This window comes from Echinops telfairi, unplaced genomic scaffold (assembly GCF_000313985.2).
Source record: "Echinops telfairi isolate 266 unplaced genomic scaffold, ASM31398v2 ScPeMD7_23;HRSCAF=83, whole genome shotgun sequence".
Taxonomy (NCBI): domain Eukaryota; kingdom Metazoa; phylum Chordata; class Mammalia; order Afrosoricida; family Tenrecidae; genus Echinops; species Echinops telfairi.
In genome coordinates this window covers 38,442,016-38,462,298 of record NW_022103920.1, presented here as the reverse complement: position 1 = coordinate 38,462,298, position 20,283 = coordinate 38,442,016, and the positions used below count along the sequence as shown (strand labels likewise).

The 20,283-nt window shown below is 39.8% G+C and overlaps 1 protein-coding gene and 1 pseudogene across 1 annotated transcript in view; both read right to left on the bottom strand.

The window, feature by feature from the left end:
* Positions 1-20,283, bottom strand: part of COG5 (component of oligomeric golgi complex 5) — a 296,280-nt gene that overhangs the window by 174,949 nt on the left and 101,048 nt on the right. The window lies entirely within an intron of this gene.
* LOC105978588 lies at positions 8,656-9,287 on the bottom strand (annotated as a pseudogene).

Genomic DNA, 20,283 nt, shown 5'->3' with positions numbered 1-20,283 from the left:
AAGTCCACAAGGGACAGAGCTCCCTTGACAGTATCCACCCAGTCTATCACAACGGATACCACGAGACAACACCCAAGTCCACAAAGCGTGCCTCCTCTTCCCCACCAGGTCCTATAACTTCAGCGACTGTGCCATGAGAACTGACTTCCATGCAGGCCCTGGCTTGCGGTTATTTACAGTGATGTCTACAAGATATAAGTTCTGATAGATGCCACAGCATGCTGGATCCTTGAAAATATTATGCCAAATGAAATGAGACAACAGAACAAATGTTATAATAATCTCACGTATATGAAAAATGTAGAATAGGCACATACGTAGATAGAAATGGTTGTCAGGGAAGAACTGCAGGGAGAGGAGGAGGAGGAGGGTTATGGCTGAAGGGGTACTGAGTTTCTGTTGGAGAGCTTTAGGAATCTTACTTGGAAATAAATAGTTATGATTGCATAGCATTGTGAATGTAACTGATGTCACTGAACTGTATGTTTAAAATGGAAACATTTTTATTATATATAATATTTACAGAACAATCCATACAGAGTAGGGAGCTAAGAAGAATAAGGGAGGGCCTAACCCAGTGGTTCTCAACCTTCCTAATGCTGCAACCCTTCAGTACAGTTCATGTTGTGGCTACCCGCCCCAAGCATAAGATTATATTTTTTGCTACTTCCTAACTGTACTTTTGTTGCTGTTATGAATCAGGCAAACCCTGTGAAAGGGTCATTCGACCCCCAAAGGGGTCGTGACCCACAGATTGAGAACCGCTGGCCTAACCTATCACGTGTTTCATGGCAACTAAGAGATCAGAGGTTAAGACTAGGCTTTTCCTAAACAAGCAGTCCTGAGTTATGAACGCACCATGTATGGGCAACTACTTGCCCTATGATGTTATGCAATGCCCTCCTTTTTAAAAAAACATTTTATTGGGGGCTCTTAAAAATCTTATAACAATCCATCATTTCATGGTATTAAGCACACTTGTACATATGCTGCCATCAACATTTCCAAAACAATTTCTTTCTACTTGAGCGGAGTCAGCTCTTTTTTTCCCCCGCTGCTTTCCTCACCCTCCCACTCTCGTGAAACCTTGATATTATTATCGTTCTTTCATTTCTTATACTGTCTGTTGTCTCCCTTAACCCACCTTTCTGATCTTCGTCCCCTTGTTGGGGAGTGGGGGCTATATATCCAACCTTATGATGAGTTCTCCCTTTCTCCCCCTCGCCTCCCCAGCCATTGCCCTACACTCATGATATAGCTACTCCCACTACTGTTCCTGAGGGTTTTATCTGTCCTGAATTCCATGTGTTCAGCGCTCTTATCTGTACCAATGTGTGCACTCTAGTCTAGCCAGATTTGTAAGGTAAAGCTGAGTCAAGGTAGTAGGGGGAGGAAGCATTCAGGAACTAGAAGAATGATATGTGTTTTGTCGGTGCTTACTGCACCCTGGTTGAATCGTACCTTCCTTGTAACCCTTCTATGTGGGGATGTCCAATTGTCTACAGGTGGGCTTTGGGTCTCTACTCCTACATTTCTCTTTCACATTGATCTAGTTGTTTGTTTTGGATCTTTTGATATCTGATCCCGCCAACACCTCATAATCACACAGGCTGGTGTGTTTCTTCCACGTGGGCTTTGTTGCTTCCCTGCTATATGGCTGCTTGTTTAATTTCAAACCCTTTTAAAACCCCAGATGCTACATCTTTTGATAGCCAAGTACCATCTGCTTTATTCACCACATTTGCTTATGCACCCATTTTGTCTTCAGCGACATGTCAAGAAGGTGAGTATCCAAGAGTGCCAGGCTATTAGAACAAAGTGTTCTTGTGCTAAGGGAGGCCTTGAGTAGAAACCCAAAATCCATCTATCTTAATACTTAACATATATCTATATGTACATTAGCCTCTAGCCCTTTCATTATAAATTAATATATTACACATATACATGCCTATAGCTATACATCTGTAAATACCTTTTGCCTCCTACTTCTTTCCTCTATTTCCTTTTACCTTCCTCCTGTCCCACTATCATGCTCACCCTCCATTTGTTTCTCAGTAATTCCTCTCGGCTACTCTGCACTTGATCAAACCCCACCAGGTATTATATGCCCTCCTCACTATCAATTTTAGATCTCCCTTATATCTGAGTTTGTTGGCTCACCACTCCCCCTTCCCACCCTCTCCGCTCCCATGTCCCCCGCAGAACCACCAGTCCCAATGTTTTCTCCTGGAGATTGTTCATTCTGCCTATCCCATATAGATAGACATAGGAAATGCCCTTCTTTAAAATGACTGAACCGACTCCTAAAAAAATCCCAAACTCACTGGCCTCTAGTTGATTCTGGCTCATCATGACCCTATAGAACAGAGTAGAACTGTTCCATAGAGTTTCCAAGGCTGTAAATCTTCACAGAACAGACACCACATCTTTCTCCTATGAAGTTGCTGGTCAGTTCAAACCTCCAACCTTTGGATTGGCAGCCACCCCCTTTAACCACCATGCCATGTCTTAGTGAGACCCATGTGTACCTAATCCAGTTCACTACAAATTCCACTTAAAAACACAAAAGGGAATTTTGTTTGTAACCCAGGGACTGATTGCCCATCAAAGTTGACTATGACCCTTGATAATTCTTCCTCTCTCTTATCTTTTAGTGCTCTTCACTTCATGTTACTCTTTGTGAGAGCACTGCATTCAAAAAGCATTTCATAATTTGAGAGTAAAGGATATTTTAAAATAAAATGTACTCCTCTATCCTTGTATTCAATTTTTCCAATCTTCAATAAATCCCCAATTTAGACATGAAGCTATAGAACAAATGAGTTAATTGAGAACTGAAGTCAATGAAGGTTCCACATGCAGAGCAGCTGCAGGATGAGCCATTTAATCTTCAAGGCAACAGTCTCTGGCATGTCACCAGCAAGTTCCCCATACTCTCTCAGCTTAAGAACTCTTTGAACAACTGAATAACAATTTTCACAATGAATGAAGTATGCTTATAAAGAGGAGTTAGGAAATAGGGGGGAAAATACTTGTGCTTGAAGCACAGACATCCTATATTTCATTGCTATCACTTCCTATCTGTCAGTTATTAGAAGCAGAAAATATTCAAGAATTAATGCATGACAAGATACCCTGGGGTGTTGTAGGCTAGGTGTCAGGCTGATAACATCAAAGTTAGTAGTTTATACCTACCACAGAAGAAAGATGAGACTGCCTGTTCCCATAAAGATTTATTGTTTCCCACAAGGAATCCAGGACAGATAAACCCTCGGACTGATAATGAGAATAGTGATACCAGGAGGGTAAGGGGAAGGTGGGGGGAGAAAGAGGAAACAGATCACAATGATCTACATATACCCCCCCTCCCAGGAGGACAGACAATAGAAAAGTGGGTGAAGGGAGACATGGGTCAGTGTAAGACCTGAAAAAATAATAATTTATAAATGATCAAGGGTTCATGAGGGAGGGAGGGTACGTGGGGAGAGGGAAAGAAAAAATAAGCTGATACCAACGGCTCAAGTAGAAAGAAAATGTTTTGAAAATTATGATGGCAACACAAGTACAAATGTGCTCCACACAATAGATGATGTATGTATGGACTGTGATAAGAGATGTATGAGCCCCCAATAAAATGATTAAAAAAAAAGATTTATCGTTTCCAAAACCCTACATAAGGTTGTTAGACTCAGAATTGAGTCAATGATAGTGGATTTGGGGTACTTTTTTATAATGCATGGTGAACCAATTACTTAATGAAAGATACGAAGTACTAGAATATTACTAAGAGTACTATTTAAAATTTTCACCTAAACTACTTTTGTCTGCCTCTTAGTAAAACAAATCTTTATGGAGCAAACAATTTTTGGCTAAACTTTCAAATGGATTATAATAACTATGATCTTGGAAGCATTCTGATGAGATAATATAAATGCAGTTAAAGTTTAGAGTGAGTGGAATGTTTCTAATTTAAAAGTCCTAAACTAGCCTTCCAACGATTTCAGAATATTTTAAGTGAGTAGATAACAACTAAAACTTGACCACACTGGAGACAATTGGACATCTCCTCACAGAAGGGTCACTAGGAAGACACGAGCCAGCCAGAGCGCAGCAGACACTAAGGAACACACACCATTCCTATAGCTCTTTAATGCTTCCTCCCCACCACTATCATGACCCCAATTCTATCTTACAAATCTGTCTAGACCAGAGCATGTACACTGCTACAGATAAGAGGTCTCGACACACAGAATCCAGGACAGATAAACCCCTCAGGACCAATACTGAGAGTAGGGAAAGGTGTGAGGAGAAGGGAGAGAAAGGGAGAAAGGGGGAACAGATCATAATGACCTACAACAACCCCCCTCCCCACCAGGGGGCCAACAACAGAACCGTGGATGGAGGAAGACAGTGGATGGTATAAAATATGAAAATAAAAATAATTTATAAATTATCAAGGTTTCACAAGGGTGGGAGGGTGGGGAGGGAAGGGGGGAAAAGGAGTTGATACCAATGTCTCAAGTAGAAAGAAATGTTTTGGAAATAATGATGACAACATATGTGCTTGATACAATTGATGTGTAGGTTATTATAAGAGCTGTAAGAACCCCCAACAAATGATTAAAAATTTTTAAAAACTTGACCATACTATATACATTATATACAAATACATGTTTTTTCTCATTAAAAAAGTTATAAATATGCCAAACTTTTCATGTGATTTGATAATTTCTTAGGTAGCTTTTAAAAATAGTTTTATCCTGCTATGAACATCACGTACAATTTTTTGGTATGTGTGAACATATCTCTTTATTTCTCATGAGTATACACCTAGGAGTGAAACTGCTGGTCACATGATAATTCTCTGTACATGCCCTTTGGAGGTACAACCTCGCTGTTTTCCAAAGTGGCAGCACCATTTCACATTCCCATCAGCTATGCCCGGAGCTCCTGCGAGACTGCCACATAGGCAGACACCAGAGGCAAGTTTGGGAGTCTACAAGGCACTCACTTTCACCAGCTGGTTCCATTTCTCCTGTATTCCATATTTCACAGCAGTCACTCTCAGAACTCACAGAAAATACTATACTTATGATTATAGATGTATTATAGCAGAAAGCTGCAAATGAGGATCAGCATGAGGGCTGAGAGGTCCCCAGGTGAGAGCTTTTCCTTCTTAAAGAGAGCGAGTGCATCACTGTCCCTGATCAGCAAAAGGCTCTCAGAACCTTTGTGTTCGGGCTTTTATTGGCCAGTCCTGCATGATAGGCTAAATCGCACCTGCTGAGGCTAGTTGGCATTGGCCAGTGAGTAGTTTCTGGTCTGCCAGGACATATCCTAAGATGTGACCAAAAGTCCTATACCAGCTGAGAACAAAAGCCACCTGACTCTCTTGTTAGTTGCAGTCTAGTCAGTTCTGACTCATGGAACAAACAGAGAAGAACTGCTACATAGGGTTTTCTTGGCTGTAATCTTAATGGAAGCAGATGGTCACACCCTTTCTTCGGCCACAGGGCTAGTGGGTTTGAACCACGAACCTTTAGGTTAGCAGTCAAGCATAAATCACTTGCACCACCTACAAATGTTCACCTTACTTTAGGTAAAGCTAAATTCTTTACCCCACAGTCAAGTTTTCATGTTTTTTAATTTCAAGTTTTCTTGCAACCAACAGAAAGAACCCTAAAACTGATAGAAGGGTTAAAAAGAAACAAAAACAAACAGCTATTGGTTCACCTAATGAAAAACCCAGAACCAGCAAATTAAAGCAGACTGAATCATGGGTATTCAGCTAACGGCATCAAGACTCAGTGTGTTGTTAACAAGCCATTTTTAGTTTTAAAGCATAAATAAGTTTGGGCATCTTAACTAGGGGGTTATAGTAACCTTTACTCTTATTTATGTAGGCATTTCTGCCTAGGAATATAAATATTGGTGCCTGGGACTGAACAGAATATAGTCCTTCATTTAGGAGCCTTGGTGACACAGTGGTTACGTGTTGGGCTGGAATCCACAAGGCCCACAGTTTGAAATCACCGGCTGCTCTTTCTCTGCGGGACAAGGACAGGGCTTTCTACTCCTGTCAACAGCTCCTGTTTTGGAAACTCAGAGGCGGTTCTAGCTCCCTGTGCTATAGAGTCGCTACAAGTCAGCGTCGACTTGACGGCAGTGAGTTTGTTGTTCTGGTTTTTCACTGGACAATTTAATAGTCACTGTGTGACAAGTACTCTTCTATACATTTAGTTTAAGGTCTCACTGTTGAGACATAAGAAACAGGGACTGCCGATCTCAGCATGCACTGTTAAACCATAACAAAATGAAGCATTCCATGCATTTGTTAATTGCAGTCACTTCTGTGCTTTAATTAATCAATTACCCTCATCTATTGCTTTCCATATAAAAAGTTTTGTTTATTTTTTCCATCTGTTGTAAATTTTCCTGCACCCTGTGTCCCTGTGGGTTTGTATATTTTTAGTCTGGGTAGAGCAAGTGGTTAACACTGGACAGCTATCTGCAAGGGGGCAGTGTGAATCCTCTGAGATGCCTCAGGTCTGGCCATTTGCTTCAGGAAAGGTAAAACCTTGAACACCCCTTGAAGCCACGAGTCTGGATCGGCTCAATGCCAACTGAAAACAACGGTCCTTAACGTTAAGTTTAAGGAGGAAGAAGAAATAATGGTGCATATTCCATTCATTATGTAGCCCTGGTAATGATGTCGAGGAAGTGTTGCAGTGATAACCAAAAGATGGGTGGTTCAGACCCATCAGCCACTCTGCAGGAGAAAGATGAGGCTATCTGACCCAATAAAGACTTATAGGCTCAGAAACCCTAATAGGGTTGCTATGAGTCAATGTCAACTTGATGGCAGTAGGTTTGGTTTGGGGCTTTAGTCAATCCACTATATATAACCAGGAATCCACGCCTACATTTTGGTCAAACCAAAATACTAACTAATCCCTCCAACCTCAAACACTCCCAGCATCCCAGTAGCCAAGCAGCCTAATTTCAATCTTCTGTTCAAATGCTAGCAACAACTAACATCCTTTGTACTATTACCACTTGAAAATTAGTTATTTATCTATCTTCTAAATTTTCATGGCATATTATCTGTATCTATTCTGGCATTTAACTTAGACCATTCGTGTTAAATTTTAATGACTAATGCTTGAAAATCTCTCTCGCTGCCCAAAGTTACCCACTTCACTAGACTCCTTTAATTCAATCAATTATGAATTTATCTCATAAGATAAATGAACGTTTAAAGATAGAAACAGTCTTTAAAATGATATGCTTACCAGTATACATTAAAAAGACTCCATGAACTGAGCAAATGTGATTTCTGATAGCTAACAAAAATGTGATTTACACATTTTAAGGACTAGGTGTCCGGGACTCTGACGAAAAAGCAGGATATGGAGAGAAATGCTATGAATAATCTGCAGGTATTATAAATAAAACTCAAGTACTTTAATACGCACTCAAGGTAAACATCAGTTCAATGGCATTTTTAAAATGCTCTATCTCTATTTTTATACTCGTGCCTCAAGTTGCATGTTACCTTCTAGAAATATGCCCTTAGCTGATGTTTAAATCAATTTCATCTAAATAAAAATACCTATAAGGAAAGAGAAAATTACAGCATGCAATTCGTCACCAGTAGACAAAAAAGAATAATTTAGGGTTACAGACCATTTGGGTAGATGGTAGACCCAATAACATGGTATGACAAAAATGCCACAGGGAATACAAGTGAAGTGAAATTTCAAAGTTGGAAAGAGAAACACCAGGAAAAGAAAACAGGTCCCAAACACAGGGTTTGAAGACTATTGGAATAAAACAATTGACCCTGTCTTATTATACCTCTTCGGTTCTTTTACACATACACTTCCTAGCCTCTTTCTAGGCTTGAGAGGTATCATTAACATAATCATTTAAATATGCAGTACCAAGAAAATTTATATGCTGTAGGTTGTTCAATATTAAACTAGAAAAAATATGTTACAAATACATAAGTCAAAGAGTATTGCTACAAAATCATTTCTAACCTTTCCCCAAGGAGTTCTTTGCTCTTAGATTAATCATTGAATGATTCAAATCTTGTTCCTTTTAAATGTTCTTTGAGTTTGGGGAACGGAAAGAAAACGGAAGGGTCAAGATCCAGGCTGTAGAGTGGATGGAGTAAGGTTTCCAAACGAAACTCTTGAACAACCAACCCTCCTATGAAGAATGATGAGGTGCGCTGTCATCGTGGGAAAAAATTCCTCAGTGCAACTTTCCTCACCTTTCTTTCACCAATGCATATTCAATTTCGTTTCAAATTCCCTAAGAAGGCTCTATGACTGTCCGGTGTCTTTCAAGAAAATCTATCAAGATGCCTTGTTGAGGAAAAACAGCCACCTTAACTTTCTCAGCTGATCTCTCTTCCTTAAACTTAACGAGCCCAGCCAATCTTTAATGAAGCCACTATTCTGTTTTTTCTTGTAAATGTTGTTTTGTTTTTTTGTTTAAGCCTATGAAATTGAGCTTTTCCTTACATTCTTTTTTTTTTCAAACCAGTTTATTAGACATAATCCAAGCATCATACCATTCAATAGTTCAGTGGAAGTCACTGTTGTTGTTTTTTTTAATTAGATGAGCTTATTTATCCAATGCTCTATTTTATTTTTGACTGGACTCAGACTTGAGGTGGAAGCCCTCAGCGAGGGCAGCCTCCTTCTCTTGGCAATCTGTTCCTGCCATTTCTCTTTGGCCTCCTTCATTCTCTTGGCCAAAAGTTTGGCGTATTTGGCAGCCTCCTTGTTTTTCTTCGTGCGCTGCTTCTTCAGGGCAATGCGCTGCAGGACGCGTGGAGTCATAAGACGCTGAATCTTGGGCGCTTTGGTTCTGGGTTTCTTGCCTTCTTTGTTCAGGGGCTTTCTCACAACATACTGGCGGACGTCATCTTCTTTAGAGAGACTGAAGAGCTTGCAGAGTCTGCTGGCTCTTTTGGGTCCCAGGCGACGAGGCACAGTTGTATCTGTCAGTCCTGGGATATCTTTCTCCCCTTTCTTTACAATAACCAAGTTAAGAACGCTCAGATTGGCATCGACAATGCAGCCCCGGACAGATTTGCGATTCCTCTCCCCAGTTCTCCTTGGTCTGTAGCAGGAGTGCCCCTTACTCAGCAGTAGGCAGACACGGCCGTGGGTGAAGACACCTTGCTTCATGGGAAAGCCTTGCTTGTCATTCCCACCGCTGATGCGGACAACATAGCCCTTCCATTCATCACCCAGCGCCTCAGCGACGGTAAGTCACTTTTGATAAGACTTTTTTAAGGTACTCTAACAAGATAAAAACAAGTGTAGTACTGAATTATGCGAGAACTGGTCTGTAGCCATGACTAAAGGCAGAATCATGTTCATACACTTTTTCTATGGTAATGAAACCATGGATGTATGACTTAAACCCCTAGAAGTAATTATTTCACTATTCACATACACACATATACGAATGGGACTACAAAAATTTTGCGAAAAATTTAGTATTTTTTAGTTCCATTTTCCCATTAACTTTTTATAGCCCTCTTAGATACAAAAGCACTCACTGATAGGGAGTTGATTCAGACTTATAGAGACCCTGTAAGACAGGGTAGAACTACCCCTGTGGGTTTGAGACTGTCACCCTTTACAGTAATAGAAAGCCTTATCTTTCACTTGTAAAGCAGCTGGTGGTTTTGAACTGCTGATCTTGAGGTTAGCAGCAGAATGAGTAACTGCTACACCATCAGGGCTCCTTGTTGGGTTGCTAACCACAGGGTCAGCCGTTCAAAACTACCAGGCATTCTTCAGGAGAAAGTGAGGCTTTATACTACTAAAAGGATTTACAGCCTCAGAAACCCACAGGGGCAGTTCTACCCTGTCCTATAGGGCTGCTATGAGTTGGAATTGACTCAATGGTAGTGAGTCTATATCTATTGAGATATTATAAGAGGGTATGTTATACCTCTCAAATTTTCTTTAAGTTAAAAAAAATCCTCTTACTACATAAACTCAATGCAATACCAATACAAATTCCAGCATCAGTTTTCAAAGAAATGGAAAAACTGAATACTAACTTCATATGGAAAGGGAAGAAGCCCAGAATTGGCAAAGAACTCCTCAAGAAGAACAAAGGGGTGGGCTTGCATTACCTGATTTTAAATGCATTATACAACCACAGTTGTCAAACCAGCATGGTACTGGTATAATGATAGCTACTTGGACCAATGGATAAGGACAAAAAATCCAGAAATAAAAACAACAGCATATAGAGAATTGATCTTTGACAAAAGCCAAAAAATATCATATGGGAAGCAGATGCCCTTTTCAACAAATGGTGTTGACAAACTGAATATCGGCCTGCAGAAGACTGAAACAAGACCCTTACTACACTCCATACACAAGAACAAATTCAAGTTAGATCACGGACCTCGAGGTAAAACCCAAAACTCTCAGGATCATCAATGAGAAAATTGGGATAATGCTAAGAACCTTAGTGCAGAGGATACATAGGCTAACAGAAATAAGGAAGGACACATATTCAGAGAAAGATAAAATAAACAACTGGGACCTACTAAAGATGAAACACTGTGTAGATCAAAAGACTTCATCAAGAGAGTGATAAGAGAGCCCACTGAGGGGGAATAGATATTTAGTAATGATATAACACTAAAACCACAGACTCTTGAAAGTTTACAAGAAAAAAAGGAATAGCCTATTGAGGAGGTGGGCAAAAGACTTGAACAGAAGACTCACAGAAGAGGAAATCCAAATGGTCAATAAATATATGAGAAAATGTCCCTGATTATTAGCCATCCAGAATATGCAAATCAAAACAACTATGAGATAGATACCACCTAACACCCACAAAGATAGCCCAATTCAAAAAAAGAGAAAGCAACAAATGCTGGAGGGGGTGTGGTGAGATAGGAACAGTTATTAACCGTTAGTGATCTTAACAGTCACTGTGGAAAGCAATTTGGTGCTGCCTGAAACAGATGGAAATCCAGCTACCATACGACCCAGCAATTCCACTACTAAGCATATACCCAGAAGAAATGTGAAATAGATCATGACCACACATCTGCTCTCCAATGTTCATTGCTGTACAATTCACAATTGCAAAAAATTGGAAACAACCTAAATTTCCATCAATAGATGAATGGGTAAAATGGAATACTAAGCATCCCTAAAAACAGTGATGAAAAACAACTCATCTCGTGGAACGAGTTGGAGGTTATTATGGCGAGTGAAGTTAGCCAAGCACAAAAGGTGAAGTATAACATGAGTCCATGGAGGTTAAGTTCAAACAGCAGGATGGGCATAAGGGAAAACAGGCACAACACACAATTCCTGGGCTGAGGACCAGATATTCTGGCAAAAGCTAGACCAAACCCAATGATTCATACCTTGTCAAACCAGATGTAGATAGCACTTGTGCTGGAAGGCATCTTTTCCCCCTCTCATGTGCCTTTAAAGACCACAAAGGTGTGGGGGAAGTATAATGATGGCAATAGGGGGGTCAAGACACTAACCCATCCAAGGGGAGGGTCTTAATTTTATTTCCACAGGAAAGGGAGAGCTAGAGTAGACCTCATTCATGTGTGCCAATTCACGAGGGTGATCGCGTTCCTGCTTGGAGCAACTCATTTCCAGAGATGACAGCAGGGGGTCTCAGCTCAAAACATGAAGTCCTCCCCCTAGAAGGCAGCTCTGCAGAGAACAGCCCTGAAGATACAACTCAGGGAGAGGGGCCAGTCTGACCCGCCCACATGGGGGCAAATCAAGACGGGAGTGCAACAGACCAGTGATGAGAGTGAAGCCTTGAAATCCCTGAAGAATTCTGAACGTAGACTTCTGACTCAGGGGGCAACACTTGGCACCCCATCCGAACTGGTTGTGAATAACTCACAAGCGGACCACACTGAAAGACGAAAGGTATAACTGGGAGCAGGGGGGCACTAGACCACTGCCTGATTGCAGGAATAGCAACGTGGACTTAGAGGATGCTTGTCTTTTGGACACAATTGTGTTGTTCAGTAAGTGGGACCCAGGATAGGTAACCTTGAAAGAAATGGGGACTGAACTGATGGTTTTTGGCATGTCCTTCTCTTTCTTTAACATAGAAGTATTCATCTGCCCTCTGTCATGATTCCTGTTAGACTTGTGACTGACTACCTGTAAGGTTGAGTTTTTTTGTGTGTGTTTATCTATACAAAGTATTCAGGATAGGCAACCTTAGGAAGACAGTGTCTGGACCAATAATTCCTGGGGGACATAGAAGAAGAGAGGGAGGGAGCGGGGAGCCAACAATGACAGGCACAAGAGAATAGTGAATATTCTAAAATTGATGGTGAGGATTGTGTAGCTTTTCTTGTCACATTTAAACAACTGAATTGTATCTAAAGGGAATTACTGAAAGGTGAATGCTGGGTATATATAACAGTGGAGTAGAAGGGGAGAGAAATATATAAATATATATTTCTGTGTATATACATGTATGTATATATACATATGTGTATGCATTTTTGTATGTACACACACACACACACACACACACACAAGGGTACTCAAAAAAACCTGGATTGTGGTGGTAGTTGCACAACTCTCTAAATGTACTAAAAATCACTTAATTGTACATATTAAGTGAGTGAATTATATATTAATTATATATCAATAAACTGTTAAAAATTACCTCAGTCAAAATTAAATCTCTAATATAACAAAGTTCTTTCACAGAAGAGATTGCTAGAAAGTCTTCGCTGAGTACTGTTTTTTAAGATTAAAAAAATTTTTTTAAGTTCTATTATCTAATAGTTTTTAAAGTATAAAGTTATGTTATTCATTTTCCTTTTTATTTCTTTATTGATTTCTAGATTTAGAGCATTATAAAATATCAAAGAAGATGTTTGTATTATTTTGATGTTTTAGAATTTGTTGAGACTTCCTTTGTGAGCTAAAATAGTGCATATTCTAGAGAGTGATAGATTAGAGAAGAATGTCTACCGTGCTGCTGTTGGGGGGTATGTTCTGCATATGGCTATAAGGTTGGGTTGGCTGCTTCGATGATCTATATCTTCTGTATCTTTGCAGAGATTCTTAGTTCTGTGCATCAACGAAAGTGGTGTGTTAAAGTCCCCTACTATTATTGTAAAATCAGTCTTTTCAATTCTGTTAGTTTGTTTTATTCATTTTAAGCTTTGCCATCGGGTGCATACATATTTATTATTGTTACATCCTAGTGGATCGATTCTTTAATCATAATAAAATGTGCTTCTTTGTCTCTTATAATAGAGTGAAAAGTAAACTCTAATTTATCAGAAATTATTACTGCAACATCTGCTGTCCTTTGGTTGCTGTTAATTTGATTCCCACAGGTGCCCCACCCCCATTCTTTGACTTTTAACTTATTTAAGGCTTTATTTCTAAGGTGTTTCCCCTGTAGGCAATATATTGTTGAGTCCTCGCTTGTTTTTTTAATCCATTCTGCTACTGTATGTCTCTTGATTGGTGCATGTAAACCATCTGTATTTAATGTGATATCAATAGATGTATCAACTTGACTGGGCCAGGATTCTCTGTGGCTTGGCATTTAAGGCTTAGTAATCTCCATGATGTGACCTAACACACTGTAATCAACTCCATCATAGAATCTGCTTGAGCAGCTGTCAGTTGTAAGATTTGGGCAGAATGCAAGCCCCTTAATCAGGGGTGTGGCCTATTTCATATATAAATCAACACTGTGGAGCTTGTTTGCTTCTTGTTGGGTGTGGATCTTGCAGTTGGCTCATTGACTTCTGGGTTTTGGAACTTGTGCCAATGGCCCACCATATTGTCTGCTAACCCTGGGAGTCAGCAGCACCCTGCCATCTGACCTGTCAACCTTGGATTCATTAGACTTAACAGCCACAGGCCTGACCTGCTGCCTTTGAATTCATCTGCCTCTGCATCCTGTCTGCAATCTTCATGATATATATAATTAAATTTGCTTCTAAACACAAGGTTATGAATATACTGCTACCGTTTTATGCTTTTTTGTGTGGTAGTAATGGTTTATTTTGTTCTGCTTGGTTTTCTATACAGCATTCCTTTTACTTATACATTTTCCTTTCATTTCCCTTGCTATTGTTGGTTTTCCTAAGTTTAAAACAGACTACTGCATCTTAATATCACCTTGACTTCCTCTCCAAATAGAGGTGATATACTATACTAAATGGTTTTACTGTTACTTCCTTGTTGGACTTAGTTGTCCAAAGAGCTGGAAAGTTGCCTTGATAAGTCAGAAATTGGCCAGCAAGTAAGTATACCTTTACTTGTTACATTAGCTTACAAGTTATTCTAGCTAATTCTTTAGTATAATGTGAATAGAAGAAGCCTCTTGACAGCATAATATAAGGAAAGGTATAAATCAACTATTTCTTTATAATGGCCAAAAAGAATAGTGACATAAAACAGTATTTAAATATTTAAATAATGGTCACATATATCATTGAAACCATTCACTCATTTATCTCTTTCATCCATTTAATAAATATTTATTGCATAATAATGATATCCAGGCAGCATGCTATAAGACACATCAACGAACAAGACACTTATACCTATAGCAATGAACATAACAAATCCTAACTCTCAAGAACACATTAACTCAAGCCTGCTGTGACCAGTTACACAGATTGTCCACTGTACAACTGTGCAGGTGCCATTCCTGCAGACTAAAGTGAGACCAGTGCCTCTTGTAGTTGTGACCTGCTTCTAGACACCCTCTTCATCGCATACTAGTTCAGGGGGAAAAGCCATGAAAGGTGACCAAATTTGATTAGCTCAAGAGTTGTCGTATAAACCACGATAAACCAGCTTTCTACCGTGTCTTGAATGTCTCAAAAGTATTTCAGGATTCTGAATACCAGAATCCTGGTATCACAGTGGTAAAGTACTTAGCTGTTAACTAAAAAGGCAGTGGTACATACTCACCAGCTGCTTCACAGGGACAAAGAACAATACGCTTCTATGAAGATTACAGCCTTGAAAACTATATGAGGCAGTTACACTCTGTCCAAAAAGAGCTGCTATGCATTGGAATTAACTCAACGGCAAGGGGTTTAATCTTGGCACAGTCAAAATTGATGTTGGGACATTTTAAAAGTGTCTTATTTTCTTTATTAGTTTTAAGTTGATTTCTAGCACTGATACGTAAAATAAATTTGAGTTCTTTTGAATGAATAGTCTCAATGTTAGAGAAGTTAAATGACTTGATTACAATTATAAAGCACGTCTGCACCTTGTATGCCTAATAACATGGAACTCTTGCTTTCTCATCTGTGAGAGGCAGCCTTCAACATGAACCCCAATTATCCATGCTCCTGGTGATCAAGCCTTCAGAACTCTCAACCTACAGGATCAAGTTTGATCTATGTGACCCATAGAATATTGCAGAATTGATGGTATGCCAAATTGGAGATTCATTTCTAAAAGGTCTAAGAGGTTTCCTTCTTATTTTCTCTGTCTCTGTCTCTCTGTCTCTCTCACACACACACACACACACACACACACACACACACACATCCACACACTACTTACCTCACTCTGGGAGACATACATCAGCTGCCATGTCATGAGTAGCCCTATGGTAAGGTCTTTTAGGTGAGGAACTGAGGACTGCCAATAACCACAGGATGAACTTGAAATTGTATCCTTTGGACACAATCAAGTCTCCAGATGAGTGCGCTGGACAGCTACCTAAGAGCAACCCCAGGACAGAGCTCAGCCAGGACCGAGCCAGTCAGGATGCAGGTAGCAACAATGAAACATACAACTTTCCTCTAGTTCCTAAATGCTTCCTTCCCCCCACTATCATGATTCCAATTCTACCTTACAAATCTGGCTAGACCAGAGGATGTACACTGGTACAGATAGGAACTGGAAACACATGGAATCCAGGGCGGATGATCCCTTCAGGACCAGTGGTGAGAGTGGCGATACCAGGTGGGTGTTGGGAGGGTAGGCTGGAAAGGGGGAACCGATTACAAGGATCTACATATAACCTCCTCCCTGGGGGACGGACAACATAAACGTGGATGAAAGGAGACGCCAGGCAGTGCAAGATATGACAAAATAATAATAATTTATAAATTATTAAGGGTTCATGAGGGAGAAGGGAGTGCGGAGGGAGGGGAAAAATGAGGAGCTAATGCCAGGGGCTTAAGTAGAGAGCAAATATTTTGAGAATGATGAGGGCAATGAATGTGCAAATGTGCTTTACACAATTGATGTATGTATGGATTGTGATGAGCTGTACGAACCCCTAATAAAATGATTTTTGTTAAGTGTCAGCTGACCTACACTGATTACTGAAATCTAGGAGAGGATCCATTTTTAGGCTCATTTGGGTTACTGGAAGAATTCAGTTCCATGTTGTTATAAGGCTGAAGTCTCCTTTTCTTTGATGGCTGTCAGCTGGGGAATGGGCCGCTTCTCTGGGTGCTCACCTTCTGAAGCTTCACCTCACTATTCAAATCTTTGTGATTTCCTCACCTTTTCATCTCTGACTCCTCTCATGTAGAGCACCTCTTCTCTCTCATTTCTCCCACCTTCCCCTGGGAAAGGTCCTCCACATTGAAATGGCTTCTGTGATTAGATTAGGAGCTCTGGTGGCAAGTGTTTAAAGTGCTCAGCTGCTAACCAAAAGAGCAGCAGCTCAAACCTACCAGCTGCTGCATGTGAGAAGCATGTGGAGAGTCTGTTTCTAGATGACTGACTGCCTTGGAAAGTAATAGGTAGTTCTACTCTGTCACATAAGGTTACTAGGAGTTGAATCAACGACTCAGCAGAGGGTTCCGCAATTAGATTGGACCTACTCTGACAATCCAGAATAATCTCCCTACCTCAAACCTTAATGACATTTGCAAGGTCCCTTCTATTGTGTAAAGCAGTATGTCATAGATTTGGGGGATTAGAACGTGTCCATCTTTGGTGGTGTGTTAGGGATCATCGAGTCCATTCCAACTCAACGCAAACCTACCTACAACAAAAGGAAACACCTCCTGGTCCAGCGCCATCCCAATTGCTCTTATGTCTGAGCCTATGTTTGCAGCCACTGTGTCAATCCATTTTGTCAAAAGTCTACCTCTTTCTTGCTGCCCCTCTATTTTACCAAGTATGATATCCTTCTCCAGGGATTGGTCTCCCTTGATAATATGTCCAAAGTATGTGAGACAAAGTCTCATCATTCTTGTCTCTAAGGAGCACTCTCGCTATACTTCTTCCAAGACAGATTTGTTTGTTCTTTTGGCATGGTACTTTAATATTCTTTGCCAGTGCTACAATTCAAATGTATCAATCTTCTTTGGTTCTCCTTATTCAATATCCAACTTTAGTGGGATATTATTCTGCTCCACAACCTCCAACAGTAAGATACTTAAGTAAGTGTTGTTTTAAACTTTTAACTTTGGGCAGTCATTTTTCAGGGAAGCAGATAAGCAATGCATACAATAAGAGAAAAGATGCCCTGAAATTATTAATGAATAAATGACATAACAAATATAAGATACTCACTTGAGCACCTGTATCATACACATGCACACCGACTAGTCATTATGCTAACCATTTTTGATATATTATCTAATTCAATTCTGTCTATAACCATATCATTATTATTAGTGTCTACAAAATGGGCTCCTACCCTGCTTCCCCCAAAATAAGACAGTGTCTTATATTAATTTTTGCTCTGAAAGATGCGCTAGGTCTTATTTTCAAGGGATGTCTTATTTTTCCATGAAGAATAATACAGTACACGTTTATTGTTATTGTTTTATTAAAAGAGACCTTGCACTTCCTGTCTGCTCCAGCTGCGCTGGGGCCAACAGTGAGCTGCGCAGCGGTGTCTGCTGCTATGGTCCAGAGTTCAGAGTATGGTAGCTTCGGGGGGCCTTATTTTCGGGGAGGTCTTATTTTAAGGAAGCCCAGGTGATAGACACTTGTTTTATATGCCAGTTTCTAAGGCTTCAATTATCATTTGAAGTTGCAGCAACATATAGTACAGTGGACCCTTTCCTCCTGAAACAGTGCATTTTCTTAGCATCCGTCATCTCTTGCTCTAGCTCTCTGACAGTTCTCTCTGCAACACCTTTGTGGCCTTTTCTCCAGACTCCCGCTCCTTGTATATTGGAGTCGCTGACGTGTCGGTCCCATTTCTACTCCATTAGGGAATCTAACTCATACTTCATCATGTTCATTGTAGCAACTCTCAGATTTGTATCTTCAGTCCCCTTCTTTCTCCTAAGCTCTATGTAGTTCTCTATTAGACATCCACACCTGTGTGTCCAGTGCCGCAATTTCAACTTGTCCAAAAGTATATATTTATCCCAAGTATATAATGCTCCTTCACAAAACTGTTCCTCTTAAGAGCCTTAACTCAGAGAGCAGTCCAATGATTTCACTTGTTTATCAAATCAATTCTGGCCCATAATCAAATTGTATTGCTTTCATAACTCCTAAAAACATTTGGAAGCACTATCCTTAGCACTCCTCCCATAATTCTTTTTTCTCCCTAAATCATTTTATAGGGGGTTCATATAACTCTTATCACAGTCCATACACACATCCATTGTGTCAAGCATAATTCTTACCACTATCAACTGTCCTCTAAAATACTACAACAATCTCCTGGGTTTCCCTATCTCAAATTTTTGTTGTTGTAATCCATTTGACATTCTAATCCATTTGACATTGCTGTCAAGAGTGATCTTTAGGAAATGCCAGTCTGATTACATTATCCTCTTACTTTAAGACATTTAATGGATCCATCATTTGCCTTCTGTGAAGGTTCAAGCTCTCTAACATAGCTTGATAGCAATTATTGCAACGCTTCCTGGTTCTTCCTTTGTCTTGCCCACCTGTAACTTTTGTCTGGTATCCTTTTGCCAGCCTAAATCAACACACCTTGATCTAGCCCATGCCTGAATGTTATTCATATCTCAACATCCACTTCCTCTGGGAATCTCTTTCTGATTATCTCCTTTCCCTCTTCTGTGATCTCATATCACCTTATACTTACTTCTTAGCTAATTTATGTTACTCTAACCTTCCATAGTCCATTTCTTCTCTCTTACTCTTCTACAAACTCACTATTTTCCATTGTTGCCTGAATACTTATTTATTATCTGACACAGAATACAATAAATAAACATTTGCTAAAAGCCTAATTGAGTTATCAGAATTCTCAAGATTTTATTGTGGTGATCTCTTATAACTTAAAATAACCTCTCAAACATTAGTCATAGCTCTACAACATGAAAGTGAGGGAGAATTACAGATAAGGGTACATGAGTCAAAATTAATACAGTATGTGTCAATGAGATAAATTACAGGAACTTCAAGAATACTCCTGTTTCTTACTACTCCTCTTAAGAGATTTACTGCATATAGTATAAATAATGAGAATCTAAGAAACAGAGGAGCCCTGGGGGTGTGGTAAGCTACTTTCTGTGCTGCTAACTTCAAGGTCAGCATTGCAAAACCACCAGCCATTTGAAGAGAGAAAGATGAGGTTTTCTACTCCTGTGAAGATTTGAAGTCTCGGAAACCCCAAGTTCTATTCTGCCCTCTAGGGTCACTATGAGTTGGAAACAACTCGATAGCAGAGATTGGGAAAGTGGGCAGGGTTAAGCTCACACATTAGCTAAAAGACTCTTTAAACATGGTTCATGCTCTTGCCTTAGAAAATTAACCTTTACTATAAATCCCTAACAGATTACTATAATCCTTACTATAAGTCAAAGATCTTCCAACAGTCAACAGTGAAAAGCGTGCCAGACCACAAGTCTTAAAACCCTTAATATTTTCACAGAGCTATTTCCCTACCTACCTAACATAGCCAATGTTATAGCACTTTTACTGGTTTTCTTTCTAAAAATGAGTGGAAATATATTCAAAAGGAAAGCACACAGCCTGGCGCACATTTTCTTTCTGGTAGTTTAAAGATTCGATCTGTGACCCAATAGAATCAAACATTTGGCACAGTTGTTATTCCTATAAATTGTCCTTATAGGCTAATTGTTATCAAATCCAAATGTAACATCAAACATGCATTTAAAATATTAATTAGAGGGTAAAGGGAGAATGGGTAGGAAAGAGGGAACCGATTACAAGGAACTATATGTGACCTCCTCCCTGGGGAACAGACAACCGAAAAGTGGGTGAAGGGAGACGTCAGACAGGGCAAGATATGACAAAATACCAATTTTGTCATATAAACTATCAAGGGCTCATG